A 13,918-nucleotide genomic window follows, 5' to 3' on the forward strand; every position below is an offset into this window, starting at 1 on the left:
GTCAAAAAACACAGATGAAAATGAATTTTGGCTGAGGTCCTACAAATAATAATAGTTTTAAGTGTCAGTATAACATTTTGTGATTCTCTCTACTTAACATGACATTGGAGTGCTACACCTGGAGTTTGGAAGACCTGGGTTCAAATCTTATCTCCAACACTTAACTATCTGTGAGACTTGGGAAAAGTTACTTATTTCTTATCCACAGTTCCTCATATAGAAAATGAGGGAGTTGAACTTGATGATCTATAAGATCCCTTCCAGATCTAAATCAATACTAATGGTAAAATTTTGACTTATCAATTCTTCTGAGCATCTGTCTTTTCTTCTCCCCAACTCCCAGAAACCCAAACAATAATTGAAAGATCCTCTTTCTCAAGGTATCAGAGTCATCTAAAGGTTTTAATTATAGGTCCAGAGCTCTCCAGGATACATAAGCCTACTATTACTGCAAAATAACCTTCCAAAAATGTTGCATAGGGCTGGAGGTAAACTCTCTTACTCAAACCCAAGAGAAAGATAAACAACAAAGTCAAAGTGACAGTCCCTGGTGGGAGATTAAAGCTGAGTGATCAACAAGAATTTGTGATTTTTGAGCATCAAACTTCTTACATTATTCATAACTTTCTTTTTTCTGATATTGGGAGGCATTTTTTCTTGAAGATGGGGAGATCTGTTTTGGGATAGCAACATATTGTCAGGTTAAGGAAATCAAGCATAGAAATATTTATCACGATCAATCTGTTATCTCACAAGTCACAAGTCACATTGCCTTGTAGTTGTCAGTCCAACAGACAATATGCATTTAAGAAGTATCTATTATGTGCTAAGTTTGGGGAATATAAAAAATAGGCAAAAGATAGAATCTTCCCTCACATTGCTTATAATCTAATGGGGGAGACAACATACAAACAATAATGTACAAACAAGCTATATACAGAATAAATAGGAAATGGTCAACAAAGGGAAAGAACTAGAATTTAAAAGATATTGTTTTTTGTTTTTTTAATAGAAGGTAAGATTTTAGCTGGGACTCGAAGGAATCCAGGGAAGACAAAAGGTGGGGATAAGAGAAAGCATTCCAGTCATGGGGGACTGCCTTTATTTTGAGGAATAGCTAGGAGGTCAATGTCACTATACTGAAGAATAATAAAATATACTTATACAATATATAAAAATTCAGTTATAACCTGCTTGATGTTACCATTTAACATTTATAATACATGCAAAGTTTGCATTTTTTTAAAGATAAATTAAGCATACAATTTCTCTTTTTTCTTTCCCCTATGCCCCTAAAAATACCTTCTATCCTTAATTTCAGCTTAAAAAATCTAAAAGCTTTTGATTCATAGATAATACTATAATCTAAAAACATAGATTTCCTTTTCTCTCAGAGTTGCAATGGTATAAATGAAATGTAGTAAATTCATTATATTATTAAATAGTCATATCATTAAGTAAATATGTCATTGAATAATAATAATTAGATAATAATAAATAATAATGCTCTCAAAGAATTCAAGCTCCCTTTATATATGCACATTGGATTTTCCTCATGAATTGGAGGCCATCTAATATAAGTTTTTCACATCTTTAGCTTTCATTTATAACAAGGTCAATATTGGTATGATTCATTTCTTATGATATATCATCTCACTGGTCTGTGGAAGATGATCACATATGAAGAGTACCAAATTCTAAGTTAATATTTTCAGGTGGTCTAAATTGGTGTTACCATTCACCGTTCCTTTTTCTACCGCTTTGCTATCACCACTATAAAAATGAAAGGGAGCCACAAAGGACAGGTTATTTTATGTTTACCTATTTCAGATCACAGTACAGAGAACATAGGCTGAGGGATGATAGTAGACAGCTAGAGTGTGTCACCAAGAGAAAATAAAGGATCCAACATACTGAATGAACTTCTTCTGACAAAGTTCTGAGATGATTTGAACAAGAATACTTAAGATATGTAGACACAAGTGGGTTATGTATGGATCTGCACTGTTAGTGAGTCACCCAGATAGAACTCACAGATCCATTTGAGTATTTGAGGTCACCAAGGTCAAAAAAAAATAATAATAATGAGCTATTTGCCAATCTTCCTGTCAGTCTTTCTATACTTAGCTAATGGTGATAACTTATATTTATGTAATGCTTTGTGTTTACAAAATGCATTTTATGCATTGTTACCTCATTTTCACAATAGGTGGTACAGATGTTATTCCCATTTTTCAAATAAAGAAACTGTGGCTGAGAGGCTAAATAAGCCACCCAAGGCCACACAGTAACTAGTGGAACCAGGACCTGAATCCAGATTCTTTGTTAATCACCTTCCATGTGTTCCTCCCACACAACTCCAATAATGATTTCATTAGTGTCTTAGTAAAATATTTCCCTAATATTTTTATGAGACTTAAAACAGATGGTGATAGGAATCTATGTAATGTTTCTATACATGATTTTCCTAAGAAATGAAAGTCAAGAATTTTATATTTCTTTGATCATTGCAGTCTCAGGATAGGTTATATTTGGACTGATTTGAAGCAGGTTTCTCAGATACATCCTGGAGTCTGGTGAAATAATTTTTGTTTTATCATTCTAGTTAAGCATGGTTTGCATTTGATTTAACTGCAAGAGATGAGAGAAAATTCATAAACCTGAAAAGGACAAGGAATACAAATGAAAATAATTTTATTTCATTGTTTCATTCTGATCATATCTTTATAGAAACCCAAAACATAAAGCTGAAAAGTCAGGCTTAGAGAAAAGATTTAAGCCTGTTACATCAAAAATATGTCAATTTCTATTTACAGTGTGTTCATCTGAATATCATCTTTTAAAGTAATTTGATTTTTTCACCTATTTCAAGAATAATACTCAGCGAAAAACTATACAAAGTGAAATTTGTCAACTTCTTGACACATTCTTCAGTCATCATCTAAAGATATCACACCAGGCAAGATCTTAAGGTCAGAATTGATTCTCTGCTTGAGAACAGAGAAGCTACAGCTGAAGAAAAACAAACTGTCTTACTCATTCATTTATCAGAATGATAGCAAATGAGGTTTATTTCAAGGTAGTGATATTCTCTAGCAGAAGGCAAGGCAACAGATACTCTTTTTGATGGAACTATCTATTTTTCACATTATCAGGTTCATAATTTGAAGGAAAAGTTCTAGGACTAATTTTAAATATATAAATATGTGTCACAGATAGAATCCATCAAGCAACTAACATAGCTTATTTCTCTAGTAAGTAGAGAATTGCAGAATCTTAAAAACTAGAAAACTATCTTAACCCAATCCATATTTGAACAAAAATACCCTCTACCACATAATTGATAGTTTTCAACCTGCCGTTTTCTTGATTAATAATTGATAATTAGGTTACATAAATTGCCTCATTGAAGCTGCAATATAACTCTATGAGTCATATATATTATAGGTTTTATTATCTTCGATCTATAGAATAAGAAGCTGAAGATCAGGAATTTCTTGGTAAACTAAGAAGTTGAGTGATTTGTCTAAAATCACACAGTTATTTGATGGCTACATCAGATCCAAATTCAGGCTTTCCTGACTACAATTTCAGCACCCTGTTGTGATAGAAATTTTAAAAAGAGTAAACCAATGAATGTTTTCCCAAGCAAGATTATGATTTATTAGAAGCTACCTGCCAACAGGTCAATGGCTTTCCTTAATTTCTAGCCAAAAATCCAGAAATGAAGATGCAACTCATTTTTATAAACAAGAATAGAACCAAGAATAGAACAGAAGTTCTGTCATTGGTTATAGAATTAGCAATATAATGGGATTGAAGGATCATGAGGAATCATGATCCTTTAAAGTATAACACATACATGAGATGAACGCCACCCTAAGGAATTTTTTTTTGTATTTATGGGTATCAGCTGCATCCCGAGATCATTGATATGGACCCAGGATATAGACTCACTGATGTCTGGGAACTAGATAAAACTACCTGTTTTTGTTTTTTGCAAGGCAACTGGAGTTAAGTCACATGGCTGGTAAGTGCTAAGTGTCTCAGGCCGAATTTGAATTCAATCCTCCTGACTCCAGGGCTGAAGGTCTACCCATTGCACCATCTAATTGCACCTAAAATTACCTTTTTAATTAACAAGGATAAGACTAAAGGTAATACAAGATCAAACAGTTAACTTCTCAAGGGTACTACACACTTCCTTTGGAAGCTCAAGTTTATGAGGGATAACAATAAATTTTATAGGTACTGCTGAGATAAGAATTTTTCTTTAACAGTGGTTGTGGGAAAGCTTAAATTTTTACATCTAATGTTAGAGAGGGAGGCTAAACTTTTGAACTCATTGTACTTCTCAGATATAAAGGCTTAGATTTCTTACATAGACTACAGAATATAGGTACAGAATAAAATCACAAGATACAAAATCAATATTAATTTCCACAACTATATTCTCTATCTAAATGTGTCTTGAAGAACTCCAAGGAACTTCAATGAGAGAGAATTCACTATCTCCTGATGCAACCTATTTCATTTTTCAACAAATATAACTGTCCAGAAGTGGGTGTTTGTTTTACATCAAGCCCAAACTTTTTCTTTAGCAACTTCCATTGATTGTTTATAGTTTAACTTTCTGGGGTAGAACAGTACAAGTGTAATTCTTCCTCTATAAGACACAAATAAGAGTGTTTGTCTTTTTCATGAGTCACTTTTACATCAAACTGGGATTTGGAACTGGGGCAATAAAATATTGTACTTGTTTTTATTATTTAATTGTCAATCATATCTAATATTCCTTTTGGGGGAAGAGGCAAAGGGAAGTCTGAGCAAAACTATCCTCCCTTTGAAATGCTACAGCATTTTGTAATAACAGTGAAATAAATAGACCATTATTAATTAATGTACTTATGATTAATAGGCATTAGTTGCAGATAGATAAATATGCATGAATGTGTGTATATATGCTTAATGTACCCTATGTATATAGACAGATATATATATGAATATATCTAATATCTATTATTTATATATCTTATATTTTACATGAATATTATATGCATTTTACATATATTACATGTCTACATGTAATGGATATCTTCATATAAATAATTACTACTCTACTGAATTCTGCCACCTTACAATGTTACAATTCTCATTTAACTGAAAAATTATACATACTAAATAACATGTCAATAAACATTATATTTGAAGCATTAGGTAATAGTTTCTATTTGCCTTTGTATTCCTAAAATAGTGTTTTGATGACAGCAGAGGTTTAATAAATGCTTTTTGACTGATTGGTTGATTGGTTTTGGGGGGAAACCAATATTTGCCAATATCTGTTAACCAAATCAGGGGCGCAAGGCAAATGAATTAAGGTTGTAGGGAGGCAGCAGCAATAGCTGCTAATAGACCTATTGATAGAATTAGACTTTAAAACCACCTGTAGACATAAGAAAAAAACAAACAAAAAACCCCAGAAATTGTGATCTAGTGTTTCCCAAAGGAAAATCCATTATAATTCAGTTGTAGACCAGAATTTCTTAGTAGGCAGTAAAATTAAGAGTGAGGATCAGATTATGTGTATTCATTCCACCTGTCAATGCAACAATGAACACCAGAGGGAACCCCTGGACATCATTCAATTTCTGAGACTTCTTTCACACACTGATTGTAACTGTGACTCAGTAACCCAATTTTTTTTTTCCTACATCTGCATTTGGTATAAATTACCCACTTGGATGAAAGCTATAGAATCCATTCCCAGGCCCTTTTCCTTCCTTGTGCTATTAGCTGTGACTCATTAATTGCGTTTTAAATCATATTATATATAAAACTTATCACAATAATAGATTATAGATTGATCAAGTGAAGGACTAAGGAATACAGGTTGGTTTTTTTCCCCTCCTACCCTTTCCTTTTTCTCTCTTTCTGTCTTTTTTCATCCATCAATCTCAAAGGTATGCTCTCTGTTCAAGCTATTTTCTCTGTTCAGTTATTATGTCTCTTTTAAAGATGTATGCCTTTTATTAAATCTTCAAGATATATTTTTAATGTTGTGATGTAATACACTGTGCTATAAAGAACACTAAATGTAGAGTTAAAGTATTGGTGTTGAGAGCCAGACCTATGCCACATATTAATAATATAATCTTTAGTAAATTGGTTTCATCTTTTAGACTTCCAATCCCATTATTTTAATTCAACAAACATTTGGCTGGTGATTGTTGTCCTTTATTTTTGAAGAGGACTATATGCGGCATAGTACTAGATACAAATACCAAGAATTAAACAATTCCTACTTATGGAGTTTTTGATTAAACAAAACAAACAAACAAAAAACGAAACAAAACAAAAAACATTAATCCTAATGATAGCAGTTTGTGGAGTATATGGAAAATAGAACCCTGGATTTGGAGTGAAGAAAACCTGAATTCAAACTTTTTCTCATACATTTACACATGTGGGACTCCTGGACAGTTATTTAATTTCTCTGCAATAGAGTTGGAATGCTTGACAGTTTAGCTTGAGAGTCTGGTATCTTCTCCAGCCAGATGATCTTCAGAATCTTCCTAAGACAATTCAAATGGAAGCAATTCAGTTTTCTGGCATGGTCCTGGTATACTGTCCAGGTTTCACAGGCTTACAACAAACATTTATTAAGCCCCTATTAGATAAAGTAGGAATTTAGGTCAAGTATCTCTTACCTTACTCATAGGAGATTCCCAAGCCTGCTTTCTAGTCTAAGAGGGAATACTAGGTTCTATCACATGCAGCAAGGAACTAGTGCCAGGTGAAGATGATAACAGAGGTAGAGCATATATATGTACCCATGGGCTGCACACCTGCACAGAGCTAGAACATGGCCCCACAATAGATAGAACCACAACAAGAAAGAGGAAGGAGCCTCAATGAAGAACTACGTAGCAAAGGATGGAAAATGAGAAACTGAAAAAAAAAAATAGGTCACTACTTATTGTGATGCTATCTTATGAGAAGCCATCTTTTATTGGGTGTTGGAACACTTCCGTCCTGGATGAAAATCTGGCCTCACACACTAGCTATGTAATCTTGGGCAAGTCACTTCACTCTGTTGGCCTCAGTTTCAACATCTGTAAAATAAGCTAGGGGAAGACCAACACTTTAGTAACTTTGCCAAGAAAACCCCAACTGGGGTCCCAGAGAATTGGACACAACTGAAAAAGTACTGAGCAGCAATAATGAGCCAGACTTCTCTATTTGCTGGTTACTCTAATTCATGTGTGCAGCATGGATAGGGAAGAGGAGTGGATATAGACTTGAGAATCCGAGTTCTTTCTCCTTGGGGAAGATAGGAGAGTTTTCTCAATTGTCCATGGACTTGGATGTAAATCCTTTCTATGGTTTTGCTATGTGAATTAAAAAAAATTTTCTCCATTTAAAGTCTGATTAGCCTGACAACTTGTCAGGAGCAAAGGGCCCTTTTGAGAAAAATGAGCTAAGTATGGATACTTCCAGGGTTTCCCTCAGCCAGCTAAAAGCTAGAGAGACTTTGAGAGGGATCTCTCCCAAACTGTATGTGAAAAGGCACATGCACCAGTTGATCCATGGATACATATGTACAATGTGTCACTAGACACTGGGGATACAAAGAAAAAAAAACAAAAAACAAATATGTAAATACAAGGTAATTTGAGGATAAAGAATGCATCATGGGAAGGGATAGGGTTTAATTTATTAGAGGAGATAGCACTGCAGTTGAGCTGAAAGAAATGTGGATTCTTAGAGAGAGACCAAATATATTCTAATCAGAGGAAACTTATAATTAGTAGAAATTTACATGTGACGTCCGGAAATGAATGGAGGATGGACTAGAACACTAACAAATAATTAGTAGTTCAATTTTACTGGAATGTAGTGTGTGAGTAAAAAATATTAAATAATACTGAAAAGGTATATAGGAGTCAGCTTGTGGAACACCTTAAATGCCAACCCGAGGAGTTTGTATTTGATCCACTAAGCCTTGAGACTTCCATATATAGCTGCCAAAATCATTTTCCTAAGGGACAGGTCTGATAATATATCAGATCAAAAATCTTCAGTGCCTCCCTAGTGTTTCTAGGATAAAATCTATTCCCCTATAAGAAATTGAGAATCAAAGAAACAATAATGTTTCATAGTGAACATAAGCAAGTATACAGAAACAGTGGAAAGGATATTAATAAAATGTATTGGGGGGGGTGCACTGGTCACATAACAAATGTTAGAGAAATCTGATGAACAGTTAACATGCCATGGTGGAATCCATACAGTTCTAAGAGAATATTAGGAAGTCATTCTTGTATTAAGTGAATCATTTATGGTAGGTTGATGAGAGTGCTTGGATAAAAGTAGCACAAGATTAACAGACATAATTGGAGAGAGTAGTCATATCCATAAAATCATAGATCCATTTGAGTTTTGGTATGTGGGACTGATGGAAAACAAAAGAAAGTAGAAACCAGAAAATCAACTAGATGACTTTTATAATTAGGGAAAGAAATGATGAGAACCTAATCTAGGATATAATTGTAAATGGGAAAAAAGAGGACAGACAAAAAAAACATTATTAAATCAGAATCGATAGGAATTTTGCAATTAAATCTATGGAATAAGGAAGAAAGAAGAATATGAGATGACTCAGAGTTTAATAAACCCAGGTAACAGGAAGAATGGTAGTATTCTCAGCAGAAATAGGAAATTTTGGAGAAGAATTAGGTTTGGAATAGGGAAGACAAATATGAGCTCTATTTTGGAGTCATGGAGTTTGAGGGGGTTCTAAATAAGATATCTACATAAAAGATGTCCAGAAATCAATTGGTGACTTCTTGCAAGGGGTTATAACTGGGTATATAGATTTGAGAATCATATGTAAAGAAATGGTAACTGAACAGATAAAGACCATATGCGATTTCCAAGGTGAAGACCATAGAAAAAGAGCGAGCATAGACAAGAAAGTATAGGACTGATTTTAGAAGTAGTAGTGTTTGATAAAGATGGCTGATGACAAAAAGAAACAGTTAGACAAGTAGAAGCAGAACCAAGAGAGAGAGCAAAGTCACAGAAACTAAGGTAAGAGGTTGTGGTTAATACTGTCAAAAGCTTTAAAGAGAGATAAAGAAATCTCAGTAATAGGACATAAGATATAGCAGATAAGAGGTCATTAGTAACTCTGAAAAAAGTAGTTTCAATAAAGAGGTGGCATTGGAAACTTTATACAAAGGACTCTTGGAATGTGGCAATTATATAGAATACTAGCTTGAGAGCACAGACTCTTTGTTTTTGTTTTTAAAAGGCCTGTTGGAAACTTAAATTTGTTCACAGGTACATAGAAAGGAATCACTAGATAGGATGCTGAGTAGAAGAAATGATACTGTCAAGGAGGAATAAACTGTCAAGAGAAGAAGGGGTGAGGGTCCAGAATACAAACACATGGTTAATCCTGGCAAGAAGAAGAATCACTTCTTTCTCATTCGCATATAATATTTACAATGCCTATTTCATAGGACTGTTATGAAGAATTTACTTTATTAAAAGCTATGTACAGGGTTGAGCATTATTTCTTTTTCATTATGAAAGTCATCATTCTACATGCTTATGAAAATTTAAAGTCAAAATTACCAGAATCCATTTCAAAGTATGAAGCAAGATCTGTCTTTGACTAGGTCACGTTTTACCTCTCCAATTATCAGCTTCATCCCACACAGAAAATTAAATGTGAACCCCAGTGACCTCTTTCATTTTTTTAACTCTCAATTTCTAGCTTCCACACAGCAAAATTATAAATGAGTGGGATGCAATCTCTGTTCAGTGCAAGATTCTGTTCAAATCAAACAACTTGCCCATAGCAACAGAAAGAAGACAGAATTTAAATCTTTCAAGTTCTCCAAGCTGTGCTCTGACAATTGTTCCAACTGTTTTAGTAAGAAAAAATATGACAAAGTATTAATACAGGTATTCCCCAATATATGAATACCCTTTCTTAAAACTTAAAACATTCTTTGCATCCCAAGATTTCATGTCATAAAAGGATTTACTTAGAGATTTTCTTTAAATATCAAGCTCCTCTAATGCATCTACACTGTGTTGATTTACAAATCTGCTTTTAATGATCACAGTTATGCTGTAAAATGAAGTGCATCTGTACTCATGAAATTGATTTAATACTCAAAATGAAAGTCACAAAGATATAATTTTTATTCAACAATTATTCTTCTCTAATAAGTAAGTCAACAATTTTCCATCTGAATCCAGTGAATATGATCCATTATTCTAGACAGATTGTCCAATATTGAAATTACTCAGGATCTTTTCTTATCAAGCTTCTACTTGATTGACATCTCAGGAACTCACTATTGGCAAGTGATACCTGATCTGATTTGTTGCTGTTTCAATTTCTTCAATAGATTTTATATATGAAAAAAAAAAACTTTGAAAGTTTAAAGTTCTTAATATGCAAATGCATATTTAGACTGCAAATGAAGGCTAACTGTGCACTCCTAGTCTGGAGTGAGGTAAAGGGAGGAGTTAGGATTGGGGCAAGGGGATAATGAATAAGCAGCAGCTTACAGAATTTAGTCTTCATAGGATAAGATATTTAGAGCTGTAAGGACCTATGAGACTCAAAGGGTCATAGATTTGGAGCTAAAAGAATATTTTAAGTTTATCTGGTCAATTACTTCATCTTATAGACATGGAAACAGAAGAGCTCTATGTCTTGCTCTAAATCACACAAGTAATAAATGGTTGAGGTAGAATTCAAACTCACATCTTCTAATTTCCAATCTAGTGGTTTTCCTGCAGCATCATGCTTATCACCTCAGTATACTATAGATCAGGGCTTCTTAAACCTTTTCCCATTGTTACTCCTTTTTGCCTGACAAATTTTTACAAGACCCCAGGTATACAGGTATATAAAATAAGTAAACAATTCAAACATTTACTAATAATAAATCATGCTTTCACAATACCCATTTTCAGTTATTTGACCCCATATGGGGTTGCAACCCACAGTTGAAGAAGCTTTGCTAAATTTAGTTAAACCACTATTTGTTGAAAATAAATTCTAGCACACTGAAATATAAATGCAAATACATAGTCATTCCAAAGGTAAATAATTTTAGAAATTTTGGATTTTCTATGTTCTTACTTATTCCCATTGAGTTTATAATCAAAGGCTGATTCTATAAATGTCATTCAAAATGCTATCAGAAATCATTCCATTTTTTAAAAAAATCTAATCCCTTGAATGTTTTGACTACTACTACTAAAAGAGTGACATGCAGAATTAGGTGCAATTTTGGAACTATTATGAGATATATTCCCACTTTACAAACACTATATTCATCTTGTACAATAGGAAAACAATGGTTCTAGAAAGTAAAATGATTCTTGAAAGATAAATCATGGAATTGTGGATTCTTAGAAATAGAAAAAAACACTGAATCCAATCCTCACTTCAGGCTGGGATTCCCTCAACCAATGTCACCTATCAACAAATCATCATTTAACTTCTAATCCAGAATCTCCAGTAATGGGGAATTCACCATCCATCAAGAAGCCCATTCCAGTTTTGCAGAATTAAATATAAGAAAAGGTCTCATAATAACAGCTAAAATCTAACTCCTTTAACTTTGACTCATTGTTCCTAATTTTATCTTGGCCAAGCAGGAAAAATCTAATCTCTCCTGTAAAGAGTCTATGTAATGATGCTTCATATATTTGAAAACAGCTATCATGTCTGTACTATTATATCACATTACTGGTTCACATAAAATATACAGTATACTAAAACCCTCAAGTATTTTTTTCATATGAATAGATTTCAAATTATATCTCTCCATTCCATACTTATGTAGTTTTTTTTAACCCAAATATGGGACTTTATAATTCAAGTGTTAAGAAGTATGTAAATTATAAGTAACAAAAATAAATTTAATTAGCATTTACCTATTCTATATAAGGCACTGAGGTAAAAGCATTAAGCATTAGACATTGGGAAAAAAATCACATTCATAATAAGGTATAAACTCCCCTTGGAAGGAAATTTAAATTGGGATTGCCCTTGGGGACACAGTGTACCTAGTCTAGTGAATTCTTTTTTCCTATAGGTTCTTATAAACTGTTCTCCTAGATTCTTAATGAGACCCTATGACTTAGATAACTCTTAGAAGGTACTCACACTTTTGGATACTCCCCATCAAACTTATAATATTTGAATAACTCACTAGAAGAGTGAGGATCAAAGTTTCTCTTCTCCTATCTGATGGCTTTAATAACCCTTTACAGATCTTCAGTTGTAGGGATCAAACAAATAATCTCCTTTTTTTCTACTCAGTAATTCCATTATCTCTCTACAGGGCCAGATTTTCAGAATTTGTTCCCTCACAAAACATGTCTTTTTACAAGATTCCTTTTTTATTTCTTGTAAATCTTTCATAAAAACTCTTTCTTTTTTATTTTTACATCACTATCACTTCCCAGTGATCCATTCCCAATCTCCTAGAACTTTCCTTTATAACAAATAAATATAGTCAAGAAAAGTAAATCAACATATTGGCTGTATCTGAAGGTGTACTTGTCATGTGCTTTTGCAGGAACTCTTAATATTCCAATACTGTTCCTGTGCTATCATCTCTTGGGCTGGGATTGTTGACCCTTAGAAACTCTCCTTTCAGGCTAGGTGTATTAGAGGCCTACGGGAAAACATATGTAATTCTTGTGCATCAACTCCAAGGAAATCATTTACAAGTCATCCTCATTTCACTGACAACACCATGATTCATTTGTCCCAGCATCATGCTAGCTCCCTGATCCCTTATGAAGCCCAAAATCATCAAGAAGAGGACCAAAAAGAAGTTCATCTGATCCAAACACATGTATCAAAATCAAGAGAAACTGGCATAAACCAAGAGGCATCGACAACGAGTATCAAGGCAATTCAAGGGCCAGATTTTGATTCCCAGTATTGGTTATGGAAGCAATAAGGAGACAAAACATATTACAAAATGGATTCAGGAAGTTTTTGGTGCACAATGTCAAAAAGCTAAAATAAAATAAAATAAAATAAAATACATTTTTAAAAAGCTAGAAATGCTCTTGATGTCCAACAAATCTTGCTATGCTGAAATTGCTCACAATGCTTTCTTTAAGAAGATTAAAGTCATTGTGGAGAGAGCAACTTAGCTAGCCATCAAAAGCACCAATCCAAATGCTAGACTGAGGAGTAATGAAAATGAGTAAAAATCTTTGCACTTTGTGTTGAATATTTGTGTTGAATAAACATTCAAACTACAAAAAAAGGAAACAATTCATAATTCTTGAGTGAGAGAGAAAAACATGGCTCCTCCCCACTCACAAGTGTGCTACATACAGAAGAAAGATGAAATAGAAAAAGTGAATAAGGACTGGAAAGGTCTATCAACTCACTTTTAATGGCCAATATACAAAATCAGCCATAGTCCATCCTCCCAGGAATTCCAAATAACCAATTAAGAGTTGATTTTGTTTTCTTAACATACAGTATGATCATTAAATTGTTGGGGGAATTCTCCCAGTCAATCTTCATTATTCTGATAATTCCTAATAATACTATCTTATAACCTAACCTAATTTCTTAGTACTCACAGTACTGTTTTTCAATTTGATTATAGTACATGGAGAAAGTTACACAATTACATAATATTCATATCATTAAAATGAAAAATGAAATTAGATCAATAAAACAAATTAAAAACATAACACAATTAAAGAGACAAAAACATTCCAATTTGCTGTTGACATTATTAAAAAACCCTAATCACCAAAAAAACTAACTGAAACAATAGTTTCATTAAAGTAGCAGGTTATGGTTGGATAAGTTGGACACAATGTGCATACCTGTAATCTCAACTTCCTGGGA

General features: G+C 33.4%; 1 pseudogene; it reads left to right on the forward strand.

Annotated features, from left to right (window-relative positions):
- The first annotated feature begins 12,837 nt into the window (after positions 1-12,837).
- LOC141541142 (large ribosomal subunit protein eL32-like) lies at positions 12,838-13,260 on the forward strand (annotated as a pseudogene).
- Positions 13,261-13,918: the final 658 nt, after the last annotated feature.

Source organism: Sminthopsis crassicaudata, chromosome 4, assembly GCF_048593235.1.
Source record: "Sminthopsis crassicaudata isolate SCR6 chromosome 4, ASM4859323v1, whole genome shotgun sequence".
NCBI lineage: Eukaryota > Metazoa > Chordata > Mammalia > Dasyuromorphia > Dasyuridae > Sminthopsis > Sminthopsis crassicaudata.